Source organism: Dermacentor albipictus, chromosome 2 (genome assembly GCF_038994185.2).
Source record: "Dermacentor albipictus isolate Rhodes 1998 colony chromosome 2, USDA_Dalb.pri_finalv2, whole genome shotgun sequence".
NCBI classification, from domain to species: Eukaryota; Metazoa; Arthropoda; class Arachnida; order Ixodida; family Ixodidae; genus Dermacentor; species Dermacentor albipictus.
In genome coordinates this window covers 140,882,392-140,895,115 of record NC_091822.1, presented here as the reverse complement: position 1 = coordinate 140,895,115, position 12,724 = coordinate 140,882,392, and the positions used below count along the sequence as shown (strand labels likewise).

General features: G+C 50.7%; 1 protein-coding gene across 4 annotated transcripts in view; it reads right to left on the bottom strand.

Moving 5' to 3' along the window:
• Window positions 1-12,724, bottom strand: part of LOC139056115 (autism susceptibility gene 2 protein-like) — a 444,462-nt gene that overhangs the window by 225,249 nt on the left and 206,489 nt on the right. Inside the window, exon 1 of one of the 4 annotated variants that reach the window (XM_070534010.1) lies at window positions 7,717-8,250. The exons of the other annotated variants lie outside the window; for them this stretch is intronic. The gene's annotated coding sequence lies outside the window, so the exon portion shown is untranslated. Of the gene's footprint in view, window positions 1-7,716; window positions 8,251-12,724 lie in introns of those variants that run through there. 4 annotated transcript variants of the gene reach the window in all.

Sequence of the window (12,724 nt, the reverse complement as noted above, 5' to 3'; positions counted from 1 at the left end):
CGTGCGCAGCAGGATGCTTGCCGAGCGGGATGCCCTCCAGAAATAACCTCGACGATGACGAGCGTGCGGGCGAACGCGATGAAAACACATCATAACCAAGAAACACGCTTGGACAGAGATGGAGAGATCTGCCGGCCAGAAACCGGTCACCCGTGCCCCGCACGACAATCGAGGCACAGGCGTGAAAAGCGTCGCCGCCAGGCATCGCCGGGGCGGAACAGAGACGCGTGCCGCTCCGCTGGAGCGCTTCTGTAGGCACCGGCGAAGGTACTATAAATGCCGCGGTAGCAGGTGCAGCGCCACGAGGGAGGAACCCGACAGCTTCCCTTTCCTCTTCAACTTTTCATTAGCCAGGTTTAGCTTGTCCGGCATTCCGGTAAAACTTGAGCGGGCTGCATGGTGCAGCCACCTGGTGGCGCAGTGCTCAAACAGACAGAAACAGCTAATATTGCAGTAACCAAGTGTATTCTACTTTGTTGCGGGTGTAAATTTTTGGCAGCAACACGATTGCGCCAGTGCCAAAATGTTACACCAGCAGCGAAGAAGAATACGCTCGGTTAATGCAATATTTGCTGTTTCTGTCTGTCTGAGCACTGCGCCACCAGGTGGCTGCACCATGCAGACCGCTCAAGCTTACGCTGCCGCACCAATGCCCCGCCCCGTCCGCCTGCGTTTTACCGGAATACCAGACAATCTACACTTCTCTATTAACTAAGGCCTGCTAAAACTATCTTTCGGCACAGCGTTATAAGCGAGGGGTCGGAGAGAACTTCCGTTGCGAACTTCGCACGGTAGAAACAGACGCGGCGGAACGTCGCCGATTGTTCGCAGGCTTGGATACATATGGCGCGCAAAGTGAATTGAAACCGAAGCGAAATTGAGTAACTAGCACGCACTTTACAACGAATTAATTACTTTGCGGCACATATTGCCATTTACGATTTATCGCCGGCGGGTTCGCAAGGCACATACATTGGGAACGAATTCTCGAGACGGCAGCAACTTCGAAGATGTCCGACGAAATGCGTTGGTGTTCCAGTTACTTTTGTGCTTCAGTCAACAAAACAGCGTTCTCATGAATAATGCAGCTGGAACAACATACATTTACCGCAATTGATCACGGTTTTCTCGAAGCCGGTGCCATCCCCATAATTTCCAAACATTCATTCACTCTTAATACGTTCCAACATTATTTGCCTTAGAAAGTCCCTAGCTACAATTCATAGACGGGGATGTGCTCTCAATTACATTGTAATAACTTAATTAGTGATTTTTAATTATTCAATTACGCATATGATTACTTGTGGAACTAATGTCCTCATAAACGAGTAATTTAGTTAAAGGATTAGAATTGTGCTATCTGCTACAATAAAACTTTGTATCGGCTCAGTTGATGAATCGCAGCTTCAAGTAAAAACGGCGCAATGGAACGTGCACGAAAGAAAGGCACTAAAGGTACTAACTCGCTTCAATCGTTTCAGTGCCTTCCCTTTCTCCCCGTACACTTCGTTGTACACTTTTAACTTGAACCTTTTACTTTTCGTTCCTCTTGTGACACATCCGCGTACCGCGCGATACAGAAGCTGCCGTGGGCGAAATGAGATGCTAATCTAGTATTTGGCCTTTCAGTCTCTTACTAATATTTGACCTTTTCGTCGCTTACGTTCGTCAACTGTGCTTGAACTCGAATAGCGTGGAAGAGGTTAAAGGGACGAATCAATCATGCCTAACTGTCGAATCGTGTGTGCTCCCTCTTTTTTTTTTTTGGAAAGGTCACGGGGGATAAGTAAGTGACAAACTGTGACAGATGAGACGAGAAATCCTACGTGGAAAAGCATTTCAGCGTCCTCAGAGAAGGGAAAGAGGGACCCAAGGACGCATCATTTCTTTCCTTATTTATCTGCTGGCGTTAAAATGCTTTCCAGGCCATACGGCTACCGAGAAAAAGAGAAAACAAATAAAGGCAAGGCAGGGAGGTCAACCAGTCGCGTGCCTGGTTTGCTAACCTACCCCGGGGATAAGGGAAAGGGGGAATAGAAATGGGAAGGGAATCATCCCTGTGCGAGCAGAAATGCGCCTTAACACCAAAATTCAAGCACCGTATATAGGTGGTGATGTGAGTTGAAGTCATCTGGGATGACCCAAGGGCGAGTGGTCGTTGCGCGATAGGAGACCGCGGGTGAGGCACGGGGGCTTACTCGAGACTTGCAAAACAGTGGATTAAGAGCATCCAGCACTTGCACTGCACTTCGCGTTGACGGTATGTGCTACTTGCTTGTAGGAGAGCACAAGAAGGATATTTATGAAGGAGCGAAGCATCACAACCGGTCTTCTTCTTAGTGGCAAACACAACACGTGGCACTACTGCGAGATCCTATATACGCCAAAGCATGCGCATACGCCACGGTAAACAGCATACGCCACGGTAAACATTAAGGCGCAGTCAAAAGGAATGCTGTCACGACATTCCCACTTGTTTCTTTCTTCCCTCTAAACTGGGAAGAAGGAAACACTGACAAACGTCGCACCGCCTTAGACAAGTTATCATAATACTCGTATCCGCGAACCAGTTTCGGTACCCTCGAAGCGGATGGTTCATGAGGTCATCCTACATTGCCCAACCTGAGATCCTCCCCCCTCCCCCCCTACGGCTGCCATACACAAGCGAAGCCAGAAGAATTAACGCACGCAGCGAACTTGTTTACTTCTATGTGAGCAACGGCGCCATAGCTATACTCTCATCGTTTCAGAAAGTCATCAAATTTCACTCATGCGTCTTAACGTCAATATTATGCCGATGACGCCAGGTCTGGTGTTTCGAGGCCTACTCCATCATCGTATTAAAGTATATTAAAAATTGTTTCTTCCAACTTTCGCCCTTTCTTTTAATCGCGCAGTTTGCCGTACGACATATTATGATTAAGTAATGGCGCAATGTACTTCTTCCGAAGAAGTTGCATAAGTGGTCTGCGGAACTAATCGTCCATAATTAACTTCTCACGTGGTCTAAGCGCTAGTTTGTCGGTATCTCGGCGTGCACCTCTGAGCCCTGTCTTTCTTCCGGTCTTGTTGCTTTATTACTAGTACTTCTTGCGGCGAAGTATTTCTGAAATAGCTTATTTTCACTTGAAATGCCTTTCTCCACTTCGCCCCTTTCTCCAGCGCCCCTTTAATGACGCCTAGCGTGTCATTTGAGCGGTGGGAGGTACAGCTAACCAGCGTTACCCTGGTGGACCAAGAAGCGCTCTTCCAGCAAGTTCGTCGGGCAGCCATGGCCAGTGGAATCCTGGAATGAGGCCACCACCCACTCGACCTCAAGAGCAACGACCTCGATGGTTAAAATAAATGTTTTCTCTCTCTATCTTCTGACCTTTGTCTCTGGGCACATCCACAACAGACACTCGCTGGACGTCAACCTTCTACGTGCCAGAAGCCCGTGGTTGACCTTGTAATTGTCTTTGCTCTTTTGCGGACACAATGGACTGATATCGACATTGATGTGCCACAGCCTCACCAGTGAAGCAACGGCACAGCCAGAGGTCTTAAAATTAAATTCTAGGATTCTAAGAGCCAAAAACAACGATACGATTGCGAGGCGCGCCGTAGTGGGGGACTACGGATTAATTTTGACCACCTTGGTTACTTCTACCCGATGCACGGTACACGGACGTTCTCGCATTTCGTGGCCATCGAAATGCGGCTGCCGCAGCCGGGATTGGATACCGCCGCCCGCGGGCTGTGCACTATAGAAGCGCAAGGCCAAAGCCACCACCGCCGGGTGTCCTGCGGCTTCAATTCCCAACTCGCGTGCCACCGACCGCAACGTCCACCCCGCGAGGTGTCGGTACAAAGACAAGGAAGATAAAGCGCATGTGCGGTGCACTCACAACAGTTAGGAACAGCGTTAACCCCAAGACTCGACCGAGCCAAGCAACGCGACGTGGTCGCAAACAAGCCGCGCACGCGTGCGCATGCACGCAACGCGGCGCGACGCCGCGACAACACCTGCCCCTACGGCGTCGTCACGCTGTAGGGCCCGCGGCATGCAACCCAACGGAAACCCGGCGACGCGCAACAAAGCGCGACAAAACCCATTCGCGCGTGAGGTACACACACGCGCGCGCGTCAACGTCGTAGGGACAACGAAGACGAAAGACGCAGCCCGGCGGCGGACGCGCTGAAGCACAGCGACTGCGAAGAAAAGCACGCCCCGAACGGAAGTGCGTGTGTGTGTGTGTGTGTGTGTGTGTGTGTGTGTGTGTGTGTGTGTGTGTGTGTGTGTGTGTGTGTGTGTGTGTGTGTGTGTGTGTGTGTGTGTGTGTGTGTGTGTGTGTGTGTGTGTGTGTGTGTGTGTGTGTGTGTGCGCGTGTGTGTGTGTACACGCAGCTGGGTCACTGCCGCTCCGTGAAACGTCTCGCGAGCGCGGTATAAGAAAGCAAACGCGCGTAACCGAAAGGTGGCCTTGCGAACCGAAATAGGCAAGGATTGCGTGGACAACCTCCAGGTCCTGATGTTATGCTATATACGAAGACGACTGTATGGCCGACAACCGTCGCAGAAAGAGAGATACTAAAGAGCAAAAACGATTTGAGCTGTATCGGTAAATTACCCTTTCGCAATAACTAAATAAATTAAACGAAACGAGCCCTCCTTGGCTTAATAAGAGGCACGGTAGGGCAAAAAAAGAAAAAGACGCAGAAACGAAAGGCCGGCTTAGCGGCGCCGCCTCGAAGGTCCCGCACCAGTGCATGCAGCGTGACATCATAGATACTGACAGCGTCTGCTTGAAGCCTAGCGATTCTTTTATCGGTAAAAACAGACTACATTGTAGCCTAAACGAACCAAATACTGAACTTCGAAATTTTCGAGAACTTCTACTGGGCCACACAATGTGACAAAATGCTTCCTAATCCGTGACGTCACACTGACGTCACGGACAACAACGACCGGCAGCCGAGCGCAACACGCCAGAACTCAAGGACTGAGGCGACGGGGTTTCGACTCGAAATTCAAGAACTGGAAGCTTTGTCTTCATTTTAACTTCCAGAAACTAACCTATATATATTACTGCGAAAGCAACGGAAATAGTGTTCAAAAAGTACTTCATGCGCCTAAATACCAATTTGGTGTCTCCCTTTACTGTCCCTTTAAATGAATTATTGAAGTCTTTGTTTGGCTATACGCATGCTGTATATATCTGCTCCAAATAAAAAGATCGACACAAGAAAACAAACATTCATACGCAGTACAACCGCTCACACGGTAACAAATCTTTGTTATAGAGTCTCGCAGGGCCAGTGTCACTAAGAATAAGTTAGGCCGCAGAAAGGCCATGTTAACCCCAAGAACATCGACAAAACAAAAGCTTGTGCTATAGCGGGCTCAGTGCGTACCCCGAGAACACCGACAAAACAAAAGCTTGTGCTATAGCGGGCTCAGTGCTTACGTTAATTTGTACAGCACCAAAATAAAATAAAAACGAGGACTCCAGAGGAGCAAAGAGCATAAGTGCTCGTGTCGTCTGGTCCTGACGTTTCTTATGGCTTTAATGATACAGTAAAGCTATGGAAAGGCCGCGTTCCGTCGCCATTCGGCCCGACGCCAATTCTGTTTACGCTCAATTTAGATCACAAAGCGTCCGTTCCATCTTTTACTCCACGTCTCGCAACCCGTTCAATCAGCAGCGCGTGCCCCTTTCCCTCATTAACTCCGGAAGTGCACGAGACAATGACACCTTTGTCAACAACGGCGCAAATAAACGCGCCTGCCTGAAAGTGCGCCGGGCAGAAGGGCGGAAACCCAAGACGACGAGGCTTGCCAGCTGACTGCTAATCTTGCAACAAGACATACATGCGTCACGTACGAGTTTAGACTGGCTGCGCGCCTCGTGCCAAATCGCGGTGGAGTACTAGCTCCCCCCGAGTCAGGGCCGTGCAAAGCCCGAGCTGGCATCGTTCGCGGCGGCACTCGGCACGGCGAGCATCTCGAGTCGCGTACCCCCCCGTGACAGCTGTCGCAGTGCCGGTGATGGACTGGCGACACGAGAGCTACGGCGTGGGAGGCGCTAAGCCTGGCTGGGGAGGACCGCGTCCTCTAGCGAGCGGTCAGGCCAACGGGGACGGGACAAACCGCTAACGGTGCCGCGTGCCGAAAAGTAAGCAAGCACTTATAACGAGCGCTACCTACGTACGCGTACACCCAGACTCCGGTTTCGCACGGGTGCCCGACAGCTGGATCGGGGGTAGCGCGAGAGGAAAATGATTTCTTCTGTTTGCGCGGTAGTGGACCCGCCAGCGCAGTGAACACTCGTGAGTGGAAATCGTAACACACTTGTCACTGCGGTCCCCAGCAGGTGTTCGTGTTCGTACGTTCTAAAGAGTACGGCTAGCTCGACTTCACGCTCCGTCACTGACTTATTTCGGACGATTGCTTACGGCGATATTCGAAGTGATACTCCCAGAATAAGTCCCTCAAACACTCGCAGTTGCGCTCTTCACACCGAGCGAGAGCTGCCTTTTGGAAAGACTGCTGAGCACGAGGTCGCGGGATCAAATCCGCGACCTCGTCGGAAACATTCTTGCATCCGTTACCTGACAATGTGTACAATCCGGACAATCACAAAAGACCACGTCAAAGTTAGCGCCTGTGTGTGTCACGTCTCACTTTCGTCCTTGTCTTTTTAACGCGCTATAAGCCTCACGATCAAATCCCGGCCATGGCGGCCACATTTCGATGGGGCGAAAGGCGAAAACACCCGTGCAGTTAGATTTAGGCGCACTTTAAAGGACCCCAGGTAGTCAAAGTTTCTGAAGTCCGCCACTACGGCGTGCCTCATAATCAGATCGTGGTATTGGCACGTAAAACTCCATAATCAATTGCCTTTTGGAAAGCTTCAATAATTTTAAGACGATAAGCCTCGATAAAGCAATCACGAATACATAAGCGCAGTAATGCTAGCGTTCGGTGTGACGGGTTTGGTTTTCATAGTGATGCATGTGGACACACTAAGCGCGGCGGTTAGCAGCCCTAGCAGGACAGGAACCCGAAGGTTCGAAAGAACCTTTGCATAACGGTTACGGTGAAGCGGTGAACTCCCTGGCAGCGCATGAGGTTACTTAATGCGAAGTCTGAGCGCAGTCACACAATCATATCAAGAGCTTAGCATTTATGCCACTTCAGGAAAGTTCGAGTATCCTTCGGTGAAAACAGCTGCTAGTACTCGACTGAGTCTTATGTGTAAACAGCCTTCAAGGGTGCACCCACTCTTAAGAGAAACCGCTTCCAGGAAACATTCTTGCATCCGTTACCTCACAAGGTGTACAATCCGCACAATCGCAAAAGACCACGTCAAAACTCGACTTGCGATGAATTTTGCGACTATTACGCAGCGCTAGAAAAGCGGCTCCGCCGCAACCGTTCGATCTAGTTTCTATCGTGACGTGTGAATGCGTTACTCTTCCGCGTGTTCGCACTTCAATCAACGCTTTTCAGCGCATTCCGGCTCGTTTAACCAGGACGACCGCGAGAAACGGTCATAGCGGTCTCAGCCTGCTCGATAATCGAGCCCCAGCGGGGCAGGCAAGAAACACGCGGCCCAGTGGCTCTTTCCCAAACCCATCCATCGCGCGAGCCGACACGGATCGCCCCTCGCCCGAGGAAGAAGCAGCAGCAGCAGCAGCAGCAGCAGTGGCTGCGGCGGCGGCCCGCACAACTCACCCGTTGGCGGCCACCGACGAGCGCGGCAGCGCCGGGCGTGATCAATAATCCACAAGGGCTGGCTGGCTCGCCGCCCAATTCCTACATCCGCATCGTCTCCCTCTTCTTTCTTTCTTTTTATCTTCGCAGCGAGAAGGGGGGAGGGAAGGATGATGGCCCCTCACGTCTCGGCGGGAAGCACACACCCTCACGCACGCACTGGTTCGGCGCCCTCTCCCGAAACAAACGCTCCAGAGAGGGCACAGAGGCTCGTATACGCGGTGATCACACGAACCCACGCACGTCACACGAAGTTGCAGCAGCGACCGCCGCACGTAACGCGCTCCGCAGTGGTAATCCGTATACGGAGAGAACACTGCAGAGAAGACACCACGAAGGAGGACGGCTTCGCCACGAAGAGGACGACTGCGACGAATGCGGGTGTGGAAAAGGCCTAGTCCGGGGAAGGCGCGCCGCGTCCTCTGCAAGACGGCCCAGCCGCGAGCTGCTGCGCCCTGGCTCGGAACGAGAACCCGGCGCGACAGCGCGTGGTTCGCCGATCGACCGCGATGCGCCGCCACCGGACGGGATCTCGCAGATGCGACGCTGGCGCCACTCCGTGCACGACGGTGCAAACGGGGCGGGCGCGTTGCGAAACCGAAACATCGAAGCGACAGCAGCGGCGCTGTGGTTGGAGTTGAAATCTTGGAGTTGAGAGGCACCGCTGTCAGACGGCGCTGGGAAACCTTGCGTTTTCTCCACCGTGTGCGTCTGTCTTGATGTAACACAAGGAATGTCGTACTCTTAAATGCGAGCATTAACCTGGTTATAACAAAAGGGCGGGAAAAGGAAAGAAGTGTCAATAATTTGTATAGAACACGAGAAAGACATGAACACATTTACCGCGCGTCCCAGCTAAAGTTAACGAAGGTGGTCGAAGAAAAAATATATTTAAAAGCACGGTGCAAGATGTAATTAATGAACTACGCTATCCACAGTGTACTTATTCATTTTATTTATTTTTTTCGTCTGCCAGCCTGGTTAACGTTAGTTGGCACACCGTATTTATAGATTGTCCATTCTTCACATGGTTCTCATCCCATGTGTTGGCGAGCTACGTGAGGCCATGAATGCGTGCTCACGGCCGTCTGGCTCGGAAGCCACGGTAGTTAGCCCATCATACTAAACTAAAGCCCTAACCATAACCCATAACATTAAAATGTCACGAATCTCGTAAGTAGCCTTTTTCTTCTTGCTGCTAGCAGTAGTAGTACCATAATTAATTCAAGATACCCCCACTGACAAACATACCTCTCAGTGGAATTTCGTTCCAAGTCACCCTCTGCATTCGCTGTGTGCTTACAAAAGAGTAATTTTAGTTATTTCTGAAATGCTACATTCTGCGACTGCTTCCTTTTAGCAGTGCACAGAGAGACTTCGCTGTGGTAAACAGGGGAAGCGTCGGCCAGACTGACACATAGCACGCTACAGGAGGACAAGAACGGGAAGCCCATGGGTGAACGAAGACGGAGGGCGAACGAGAGAAGTTGTTACAACAGAAATTGTTGCAGTACTGCACAAAGTATTCAAGTGCACCGCGCAATCCGTCCCATTAAAACGTGCAACTCGAGGAACGTTTGGGCAGCCCTTCTACTCAGCCTCGAAATATGCTAAGGAATAAAACGGCGTAATAAAATAAAACCCACTCGCGTGCACCGGCCCACGCGTATAGAAGGAACACGATTTTCTGGCCGTGTAAACGAAACAGCTTCGTAGGAACCGCATAATTGCGTTCCGAAAAACAAACACCCCTCCGAAAGAAAGTGACCAACCAACTCTAAAGAGCACGCGAAGGAACCACCTCGAACATTACGCATACCGTTCCGCGAAACGCCTGCGCGCTCCCGTTTGTTGTAATCACTCGCAGCGTCATTAAAGTGAACGCTCCTTCTGCGTGAGACTCGCAGCGGGGCTAGTGAGAACATCGCAAGGCGGAAACGGGGCGTGAAGCGCGAATTACCGGAGGAAGGTAAGCAGACAACAAAGAAACGAAGGGAGAGAAAACAAACGAGTGAACTACAGAAGACAGTAAAACAAGCCCCATTCCGAGATAATGAACTTGGAGCCCGTTCCGGGGACGTTAAGCACGTTTCCCACACGCGCTTACGCAACTGGCGGTGCAGTTTTCCTCCCACTTACGCATGGCTCTCTCGGACCACCTCGCGTCATGAATGCGCTCTCCTCCGGGAATTGCGACGGCGATGCAAAACCGATTGTACGAGGAATTCGCTCGTTGCTTCCACCTTTCAACGCTATATACATCAGTCATTCATTAGCAAGGCTGTGCTGCGAAAAACACTGCAGTATACGCGCACTCCCAGTCGGCGAGCTCTCGCAAGATTATTTATTCCGATATCCCGTTACAACTCGCCATTTAGGTCCGCTAAGAGAACGTGGCGCGTAGCGCCTCACGTTTAACAAGCCTTCCAGATAAGCTGTCCCACCCGACACAGGCCTAAGGAGGTTTGAATGTTTGCACACGCCCCACCCGACCCAAGTTTTCTTTTGCACCGGCGCTTGTAGGCCGCCGATTCGAGTTTCCTAACAGAAAGTCAAGCCCCTCACTCCGCTTAATTTAAATGATTCTGTAACATCGCAGTAGCTTTTATTTGATACCAGTGAAGGTCGCAATTTCCTTTCAAGAAACATACAAGCACTTAGACATTTACAAAAGCCCAATTCCCCTTCAAATTAGAATCACGCAACTGCTTTCCACCCCAAAGTCATCACATGCACTACATTTTGTCACGCGGCTGAAGCAGCAAAAAAGCGAGAAGGCAGGGACTGGTATCATAGGGTTGCGTTGGTCAACGTTCGCATTGGAGGAAACAAAAACAGCCACTGTAAACTAATGATAATTCTGCGGGCGAGCAAGGCTACAAGAGGCAGATACGTTACCATCACTTGCGAAAAAACGAACTTAGAGCTGTCTTCTGAGAAATGCTGCTTTGTTACATTCACTTTGAAGAATTGGCAGGCAATTGCAAACGCACGGAAACACCGCTTTTTAGGGGTAATTATCGACTGCGACCAATCATGGAGCCCGCACGTTTCATATCTAAAGAACAGGTTAGTGACAATAATACATCTCCTCAAATTTCTCGGCGGAAAGTCATGGGACACACCGGTGAAGTCAATGCTACAGCTTTATAACGCCTTCTTCCTAGGTTTCGCAAGATACAGCCTCCCTGTGCTTGGTAACATATCTGCAAAGCAAACCTGTGTGTACTCCAGGGACTACAAGCTCAAGCCCTAAGGATGTGTCTCGGTCTTGCTAGGTGTGCGTCTACATCGGCAACGATTGCCGCGGCTCGAGATCACCCGCTACCAATGTGCTTAGCAACCGACGCACTCAGGGCGTATATTCGGCATGTTGCCCGACTACCTTCTCGCCAGCTTGCCGATTTACCTGCAGAACGGCCACACACAACTTTCAGTCGTATAATTGCTGCCAATCGTACCTCGTTGCCATCTAACTACATGCCTGCAGCAAGACCATCCTCATCTTTATGCTACCTGCCTAAACCTGAAATATGTCTCACCCTCCAAGGAATCACGAAGAAAGCTAACATGCCGTCGTTTGCCCTGAAGCAGACCACATTAGGACTTTTATATGAGGTACAGAGTGGCCGCGTACACGTTTACATCGATGGCTCAGTCACACCTGCAAGTTCAGCTACCGCTGTGGTGATACCAACCAGTTCCGTTAAAATACAGCTGAAAACGTCACATGTATCATCAAGGGCAGCTGCTGAACCGGTAGCCCTGCGTGCGGCTCTTCATTCCATCCAGGAGGAACCACCCGATGCACGGTCAATCTTCTGTGATTCCAAGGCAGTCCTACAGAGTGTACTCCCAGCACTGGGCTATGGATCGCATGAGCAGCTCGTCGCAGAGATCAGAGAAGTCCACCATCCCATAGTTGACGAAGGACATGATATATCAGTGGTTGTCCAGTCACTGTGGCATACGTGGTAATGATCGAGCCGACGCAGTTGCCTGATCTGTTCATGACGGCGTCAACTGCGTTGCCATTCCTCTTTCGAGAGGCGACACAAGGAAAAAAGTTTCCGCACTTGCGCGTGACCTAACAATCGCTCAATAGAATTCATCCGAATACAGAAGTGCATGCCTTCATACCCTAGACCCTAATTTACAGCTCGGTATTCCGCCCGACCTTCCACGACGTAATTTCACCCTTCTAGTTCGTCTATAGCTTGGAGTACCATTTTCAAATGCGTACTCCTTTCTTATCGGAATGTCCAACAGCCCATTATGTGACTTCTGCGGGTGCGACTAAATAATCGCGCACCAACTTTGTGAGTGTCCTCGGTTCAACCCGCAAAGAGTAGCCGTCTCAGTCACCCTAGACCAACTGGACAAGCGCCCAATGACGGAAAACAACATCCTTGGAAACTGGCCGACGCGAACATCAGCGCGAGCCGCTATGAAGGCGCCGCTACGTTATTTAAAAGACACGGAACTTCGTGAGAAATTGTGACTGTACACTGTGTGACGTAGGATGTGACGGTGATACTGTGTAACACTATAGGAACGCCCTCACGTGACAGTGCCCCCAGAAAGAGTTCTGTAACCGTTTATACACAGAACACACACGCGCGCGCGCGCGTTTTTTTTTTTTTTCTCGTTCTTTTTCTCTCTCTCACCTACCGCATCGCTTTGCCCCTCCCCTGGGACAGGGTAGTAAACCGGAGATAATCTCTAGTTAACCTCGCTGTATTTCATTTGCCTCTCTCTCTCTCTCTCTCTCTCTATCTCTCTCTCTCTCTGCCGGCGATGCGTAAACTCAACAGCTAACTAGAACGCATAGTCACTGCACTAGTGGCTCAGTCTTCGCATGCCTGCGTTTGCGTGCGTGCGTGTGCGCAAGCTCCTCAATTAGGCTTCAAATCACAAGACGGCGCTATCGGGGCATCTGCTCACGTCTGTAAGTCTCCGGGGTACTATT